Source organism: Ovis canadensis, chromosome 20 (genome assembly GCF_042477335.2).
Source record: "Ovis canadensis isolate MfBH-ARS-UI-01 breed Bighorn chromosome 20, ARS-UI_OviCan_v2, whole genome shotgun sequence".
Lineage (NCBI taxonomy): Eukaryota > Metazoa > Chordata > Mammalia > Artiodactyla > Bovidae > Ovis > Ovis canadensis.
Genome location: NC_091264.1, coordinates 44,784,784 through 44,793,410, shown reverse-complemented (window position 1 = coordinate 44,793,410; position 8,627 = coordinate 44,784,784). Strand labels below are relative to the sequence as shown.

General features: G+C 43.0%; 1 non-coding gene across 1 annotated transcript; it reads left to right on the top strand.

Moving 5' to 3' along the window:
* The first annotated feature begins 4,284 nt into the window (after positions 1-4,284).
* On the top strand, positions 4,285-4,366 carry TRNAS-GCU (transfer RNA serine (anticodon GCU)). Its single transcript has one exon. It is a non-coding gene; the product is annotated as a tRNA-Ser (tRNA).
* Positions 4,367-8,627: the final 4,261 nt, after the last annotated feature.

Genomic DNA, 8,627 nt, shown 5'->3' with positions numbered 1-8,627 from the left:
CAAAGAGAGGCTGCTTTCCTGGAATTTCTATAGACTGTTTCAGAAACTCAAGCACACATCCCAGCGGGAGCAGAAAAGGTTGCAACCGTGTTCAGTTCAGTCGCTCAGTCGTGTCCAACTCTTTGTGACCCCATGAATCACAGCACGCCAGGCCTCCCTGTCCATCACCAACTCCCGGAGTTCACTCAGACTCACGTCCATCGAGTCAGTGATGCCATCCAGCCATCTCATCTTCTGTCGTCCCCTTCTCCTCCTGCCCCCAATCCCTCCCAGCATCAGAGTCTTTTCCAATGAGTCAACTCTTCGCATGAGGTGGCCAAAGTACTGGAGTTTCAGCTTTAGCATCATTCCTTCCAAAGAAATCCCAGGGCTGCAACCATGTTGCTGCTGCTGCTGCTGCTGCTGCTGCTGCTGCTGCTGCTGCTAAGTTGCTTCAGTCGTGTCCGACTCTGTGCGACCCCATAGATGGCAGCCCACCAGGCTCTCCCCATCCCTGGGATTCTCCAGGCAAGAACACTGGAGTGGGCTGCCATTTCCTTCTCCAATGCATGAAAGTGAAAAGTGAAAGTGAAGTCACTCAGTCGTGTTAGACTCTTCGAGACCCCATGGTCTGTAGCCTACCAGGCTCCTCCGTCCATGGGATTTTCCAGGCAAGAGTACTGGAGTGGGGTGCCATCGCCTTCTCCCGCAACCGTGTTACCACAGCCTAAATTTTCTACAGTTCACACTGCCTTGCCTTTTCTTCTCCGTGTGCCTGGGGACACACAGTTCTTGGGGAAGGTGAACAGTTCCTGGTCCCCTGATTCCTCCAGGATGCAGAGAGGGCAGTTTTGAAAGATTAGCTAAGATTCTCTTTCAGATGGGAAAAGTTCAACTCTGGGCAGCTGATTTGAATGGACATGGGGATTGTAAGCAGGGATAGAAGAGCCAAGAGACATGTGTCATAGAGCTAGTTGTAATCACAGCTTTCCCCATCTAGAGAACCAAAGTCCAGAGCAACATCCTTCAAAAGCCTCCAAAAAAATGAAGGGAAGCCTTCACCTGCACACTGAGCAGATTTTGTTTCCTGGCTTTTGGTTTGGTATTTGGCAATTTAGGTCCTAAGAATGGCTTCTGGTATTCCTAGCATTCTGTTTCTTTTTAAGACTTTTGACACCACTGGTTTCCCCTTCTGCCTTGCTTGTCAAGCCTAAATCAAATGAGTCAATGAAACTTGATCGCATCTCCACTGGATTTTAGGGGGAAATAATTTGCAACCTTCTCGTTTGAAATACTGCCTCAGAGGTAACAGCACTGGGCTGTGGAGACAAGAGTGCTCTGTTTAAACCACAGTGGGGCAACTCTGCGTGGGACCCTGGGCAGGCACCCATCTTGAAAGGGTGGTACTGGAATTGCCTTAATTTTTTTTAAATTTATTTTACTGAAGTAAGGTTGATAGTGGCTCAGCTGGCAAAGACTCCACCTGCAATGCGGGAGACCTGGGTTCGATCCCTGGGTTGGGAAGATCCCCTGGAGAAGGGAAAGGCTACTCACTCCAGTATTCTGGCCTGGAGAATTCCACGAACTGTAGAGCGCAGGTTGGAGGGTGGGGCGGGGAAGGGGTAGGGGTTGTTGCTGGCGAGGAGTCTATACTGTTGTTGGATGGAAAGGTTTGGGGAATGCAGGCAGGTGAGTACTTCTCACGGAGCTGTCAGCCTGTGAACCGCAGATGTTTTTCAATTTCACACTTTTACCTACATGCCTTTAAGTTGTGGATAAGGAATTTCCTACAAATAGGGTATTAACCCCTACCTCAGCTTTTCTTGTCAATACAGTTATATATGTCTTTGTTTATTTACTTATACGCCCCCTGACCATTGGATGGCATGGTCATCCCTGATGGCATGGTTGAATGGCATCACCGACTTGATGGACACGAGTTTGAGCAAGCCCCGGGAGTTGATGATGGACAGGGAAGCCTAGCATGCTGCAGTCCATTGGGTCGCAAAGAGTCGGACACGACTGAGCGACTGAACTGACTGACTCTGACTCCCTGACTGTTGCATTAATTCTTCCTTGCTTATTCAATAAAGTGAAGTTAAATATATTATAACTTTTATTATGGACATTTAAAAACACACAAAAAATAATATAATGTAGTCTAATGTGTTCATCACCCAACTGTAAAAATTAGTATTTTTTCCAATCTCTCTCTAAATATATATGTATATACATATATGTATTTCCCAACCTTTTTCCTCCTGTGTTTTAAAGAAAATCTAGGCATAATATAGTTTTACCCATCAAGACTTCAATACATAAAGGAGATAGAATTTTAAAATATATGCCCTGCTCATTTATTTATGGACATGTCTAGTAGGAGGAAGATGGTTTCTTCAGTTTTTTGGTTTTTTTTTTTTTTGCTTCATCCCATCTTATTTTTATCAATGTGTTAATTTTCTTACAATAATCATTTTGTTTTCTCCACTGGACTGCCAAAGAATTCCATCATGAATGTTTCTTTGGGTTTTCCCCCCACTGGGTTTTATTTTCTACTTGAATACAATTTAATGTAATTAATAGTTTATTTTGCTAGTATTACAACTACCATAATATCAAATGATTTACACAGCGATAACTATTTTAAGACAATTTTCTAAGCATTTCACTGATGTTAACTAATTTAATGTTAACTAATTTGATGTTTCACTAATTTAATACTCACCATAACTTTATGGTTAAAAAAAACTAAAATTATCAACCCAAAAGTTTCAATTAATTGAAAATGTGCTTTCTAGGTACCTTAATTCTAATGCTTAGATTTGGTATTAAATTTATTAACAATAGTTATTGTTTACTTACACTGACATTGGTGTAATAAGACCAAAACAAATACGTTTCTAGACCTCTTGCTGTAGGGAGAGTGGTATAAGTTAAATTTCAGGGAAACTCTTAGTTAACAGCAGAAATCCACCCCCCCACCCCCACCCCCACCCCCGAGCTTCCACTAGGAATAGTTCTGAAGTCACTGGTGTGAAATGAGGTTGCCTTTGAGTCTCTGAAAGGTAGATGTGAGTGGTAGCCTATGATGCAAAGGGTAACAATTTACTCGCCCCACTCAAAGGAACAAATAAGATGGTTTTATTCGGTATTTTAGATGAAGTACTTCTAAAGGTTTCGTGCCGATCAAAGGTATTTGGAAATTCGGTGAATCAGTTGAGAGAGGAGTTCCTCCCAACAAAGTTAAGGGCTGAGCTAAGAGATTTCATAGAGAGGGAAAAGGGACCAATTTTTGGTAGAAAAGAACATTTCAACCTTCAAACTTCTGCACTACACTTTTGTTTTTCGTTGTTTAGTGTTCGACTTTTGAGACCCCAAGGCTTGTAGCCTGCCACGCTCCTCTATCGGTGTGATTTCTCAGGCAGGAGTGGATTTGCCGTTTCGTTCTCCAGGGCATCTTGACCCAGGAATCGAACCTGCATCTCCTGCATTGCGGGCGGATTCTTTACCGGTAAGCCACCTTTCAAAGTACAGAAACTCTTATGAGTGGAAAAGGTTTCATGATGGTCATTTTATCCCAGAGGTTGCCAGAGCCAGAAGGGACGTTATAGGTTACTCAATCCGGCCTGCACAGTGAAGTTTAGGAAAGAGCCACAGCCAGGACCTGCACTTTGACTCCCGCATCTGGGATTATTTACCCACCCCACCGTTGGTTGATAGGAGTCAAGCTAAACCAATCTTGTGCTACGATGCAAACAAGTTCCCATTATGACTCTTGCTCTTTTCTCCTTTTTTTTTTTTTTTTCCCTAAAACACGTTCTCCTGCGTTGCTGATTTTTCAGACTGCTCAGTGCCAAGAGAGGAAAACAAAAGACAAATGAGGGCATCTTCTGGCTGGCGAGCATATCACAAAAGTAAATAGAAAGGAATCGGGGTTCTGGTACCACGTAGAAAACGGGAATCCTGGGAGTTCTGATCAAGAGGTGGGGAAATCGGTCCCTTCAATGCGAAATGCAGCGGTCGAGGGACCTTGTGGAAGTCGGGTGAGTGTTTCCCGGGGACGCAGAGCTGAGCTGGCAAGACAGTGTTGGCCTGTGTCCAATAACGTGTATTATGCGTGGTTCCACCTGTTATCAGCTATTTGCCAAGTAACTTCAAGCGCTGTCAATTACTGTCCGTTGTGAAATTTACTTTAAGACATCTGACTCACACTGTGGTTGTGACTATTAAGCCGGGAAAAGAACGATTAGATGCGTTACTATAAAACGCCTGCCAGAAGGTGTTGAAGAAATAAAACTTGCATGCGACGAGGTGGCCGAGTGGTTAAGGCGATGGACTGCTAATCCATTGTGCTCTGCACGCGTGGGTTCGAATCCCATCCTCGTCGACTAGCTGAGTTTGTGAGGGGTGGTTACTCGTTTTGGCGAGGTAAATGAGTGAAGTGAATTAATTCCTTCTATTCCACACCCCTCCCCCCCACCCCTCCACCCCCCACCCCCGTTCCCGACTTCCTTAGTAGCATTTTGTCATGGCTGTTAATTTTGTTAAATAATACATTTGATTAGTGCTTCATTCTCCCATTGTCCCTTGAAATTTTCACAGCAAGTTTTGCTTAGCAGAGATTTTCCACTGAGAACATCACTGAAGAATTAATTGAAGACGATAGAAAAACATTGCCAAATAAATTTAGAGGAGCATATAAAATTGTTTATAGAGAATTGTACACAAAATTTGGGGTTATTTAAGGCATTATCAGGTTAATTTTATCTTTAGGGAATTTTTGTCTATTATCTTTTAACTTTAAAAGCAACCATTTCTAAGGATCCCTATCATTGACAAGGAAGAATATGTATCTCTTAGAGATATGACAAAACTAAAAAATACACACTACAATATTTTCAGTTAAAGCTGAGTATTTCTCCCCGAGAAAAGGTAATAAAAATCTGAGACTTCCCTGTTGGCCCAGCAGTTAAGACTATTCACTTCTGCAGAGGGCACAGGTTTGATCCCTGGTCAAAGCACCAAGATCCCCGCATGCCCTGTGATGCACTCCCCCACAAAGTAACATGCAGTTTCTACCTGTGACTTCCATCTTGACAGACTTTGGGAGGAAAAAATATAATGTATTTTTTTTATTATTGCCATTTTGGAGTAAGTACTATGTTCATATGATTCAAAAACTATAAAAATCTGTATAGCAAATTTTGTCACCAATTAACCCTTCCCACCAGTAGGACATTATTGGCCCCAATGTGTCATTCCAGAAACACAGTATGCAAATATGGCATTAAGCTCTCTAAGATACACTTTTATTGAAGTATAGTTAATTTACAATGTTGTATTAACTTCTACTGTACAGCAAAGTGATATATTTACATATATATATTCTTTTTATTCATATATTCTTTTCATTACAGTGTATCACAATATAGTTCCCTGTGCTGTACAGTAGGACCTTGTTGTTAACCATTCTATATATAATAGTTTGCCTCTGCTAACCCCAAACTCCCAATCCTTCCCTCTCCAATCCCCTTCCCTTGGCAACCACAAGTCTGTTCTCTATGTCTTTGAGTCCATTTCTATTTTGTAAATGAATTCATTTGTATCATATTTTGGAGTCCACATGTAAATGATGTCATATAGCATTTGTCTTTCTCTTTCTGACTTACTTCACTTATGATAATCTCTAGTTCCATCTATGTTGGTCCAATGGCATTATTTTATTCTTTTTATGGCTGAGTAGTATTCCATAGTATATATGTACCACATCTTTAGCAATTCATCTATTGATGGACATTTAGCTTGTTTCCATGTCTTGGCTATTGTGAATAGTGCTGCTTCGAACATATGGGTGCATGTGTCCAAAATATAATGTTCAATGAAAAAGAGCATAGTGCAAGACAATGTATATAATGCTACTTATTTTAAAAGGTAAAGTGAAAGTGAAGTTGCTCAGTCGTGTCCAACTCTTTCCGACTCTGTGGACTGTAGCCTACAAGGCTCCTCCATCCATGGGATTCTCCAGGCAAGAATACTGGAGTGGGTTGCCATTTCCTTCTCCAGGGGATCTTCCCAACCCAGGGATCGAACCCAGGCATTGGAGGCAGATGCTTTAACCTCTGAGCCACCAAGTGGCCAGTTAAATATATCTGCATCTAAATATATACACCATTTTGCATGTGTATCTATAGCTATAATATAAATGTCTAGGAGATAAGCTGTGTTCTAGGGTGTAGTCATTTGCAAGATATTTTCCAATTTCCTCCATAGGGATTATATTAATTTATGCATGTGTGCCTGCTAAGTCACTTCAGTTATGTCTGACTCTGTGTGACCCTATGCACTGTAGCCTGTCAGGCTCCTTTATCCATGGAATTCTCAAGGCAAGAATACTGGAGTGGGTTGCCATGCCCTCCTTCAGGGGATCTTGCCGACATGGGGGTGGGGTAAACGTCTCTTACATTTCCTGCATTGGGAAGCAGGTTCTTTACCACTAGCCACACCTGGGAAGCCCCCCAACCAGATAAGTAGAAAGGAAACCAGACCACATCTGCTCCTGCAGCCCTATAAGAGGAATTTTTATTTCAACTAGCATTGTCACAGATCATCTAAATGGAAGCACAAGCACTGCAGTGAGACAGAAATAGGAGTCCTGATTGCTCATAAGCTTGGTGGCTTTTGTTTATTACAGATTTTCTGGATATCCAGTGGCAGTTTATAAATTGGACTGATTAAAGAGTTAATGGATTTTAGGGACTGGTGAACTTGAGCCTTCTGTGGTTTTAGGGTGGAACTCATTTGATTGTTTTATTAGAATGAAAATTTTAAATGTCTAAATCACAGGTCTCATGTTGGATCACTGGATTAGCTCCTATGCAATCCAAGAGATTACTCTAGTTCAATGGTTCTCAAAAGTGTGTTTCTCCCAAGCAACACCAGCAACATCGTCACCTGGAAACTTGTTAGAAATACAAACTCCAGGACTGGGGCCCAACAATTTGTGCTTGAACAAACTCTGGGGTAATCCTGATAAATGCTAAAGTTTGAAACTCTAGTTTTTTTTCTGTTTTGTTTTGTTTTTTTTTAAAACATGGTTATCCTAGTCGCTGTCCATCTCGGTAAAATCTTTTTTCCCCAAGACCCACATTTCTCCTGTCATTCCAGCATCAACATGAGTGTCTATCCTGATTTTTCCCCTACTCTGCCAGAATTAATTGTTCTAACGCCTCCTCTGCCCACACAGCTAGGACTCACAGAGCAAGCTAAGGTGGTGTTAAAGACACCGGCGAAAGACCACCAGCAACAAACCTGACAAAATCAGTGTAATGAATTAATACAGCGACAGGATACGCCGGGAAACACTGCTCAACAAGAGAAGTGAGAGAAAACCTCCTTTATTAAGAACTTAGTTACTTTAGATGACTCTAAAGAGGCTCTAAGGGGAGCGAGAAGCGGGTCTGGGTTGATAGCTATTTCTGAGGAGGTATCAACCTTCTTGAAGAAGAAGCGCGGATTAACTGGGGATTAGGTATAGTCTTGAAAAGAGGGTGGTTTTAGGTATTCCAGTAATAGATGGGACGTAGCCGAATGGGTCTGGGACATCGTAAGAAGGCAGTAATCATTCAAAGAGCGGACTGTGGTGGCTTTTTACAGTTGCTACTTGATCCTGAGGAAAACATTGATTCCTGTTTACTTTGCAGCTGGCATTACCTGTATCTTTCCTCCCAGCCTGATAACAGCAGCCATCCCCGCCTTTTTTGTTGTTCTTTTTCAATTGGAGTAGGTTTTCTTCCTTTCCATCTAGACAGGCTTTTACTCTTTCAGGGGAGGTTGCTATGACTGTGGGCTTTCAGGAGACTTCGGAGAGGAAGCAGGCCGAGATTGCCTCCTTTTAACTCCAGCCCAAAGCGCCTAAGAGAGGAGGCGCGCGAGAAAGGCCCGCAGAGGGGGACGAACTTGCGCTCCCGCCTTCTCTGCCTGCTGCTGCTTTGAGGCCTTTCCAGGCTAGGGTTAGGGTGGGAGTCGGTAAGAAAAGCAGAACAGAAGACCACCTCTCGAGAATTATCCCAGCGAACAGAGAGGTCGCTTCCCGCAGATGCCCCTCGGCGAAGAACGCGCCCCCCGCTGGAGGTCGGCGGTAGGGTGCCAGGTGAAACAATGCCCAGCTATATGTGAATTTCAGATAGAAAATGAGCAATTTTTGTATACACGTGTGGAAAACCTAGACAGTGGTTGCACATCCGTGAGCAGCGTTCGGGGCACGGCGGGCAGCGAGGAGGGTTCTTGATTCTGAGGCCAGAGAGCGTCTTCATCTCAGGAAATCTCACTCTCCCTCCCTTTTCACCGGCTCCCCAGGAGTCTGTAAACTTTCAAGAGAAAATGCCCGTTTCTGACTTCTCCAGGGCTCAGGCCACTTGGGAATCACATAAAGAGCCATTAAATGATGACTTGAGAACTCCTTCGCTTTGAAATATAACTCTTTCCTTGAAGCTAAACGTATAGTTACGTCGGAAAGGGTTGTTACTCAAAACGGGGGAGAAAAAATAAAGCGGGGTTGGGGAGGCAGAAACGAGCTCCTCCTAGTCACTTACCCGAGAGGCAAAGCTAAACTGGATCCAAAGGTCGCTTCGAGATATATGAAGGATATG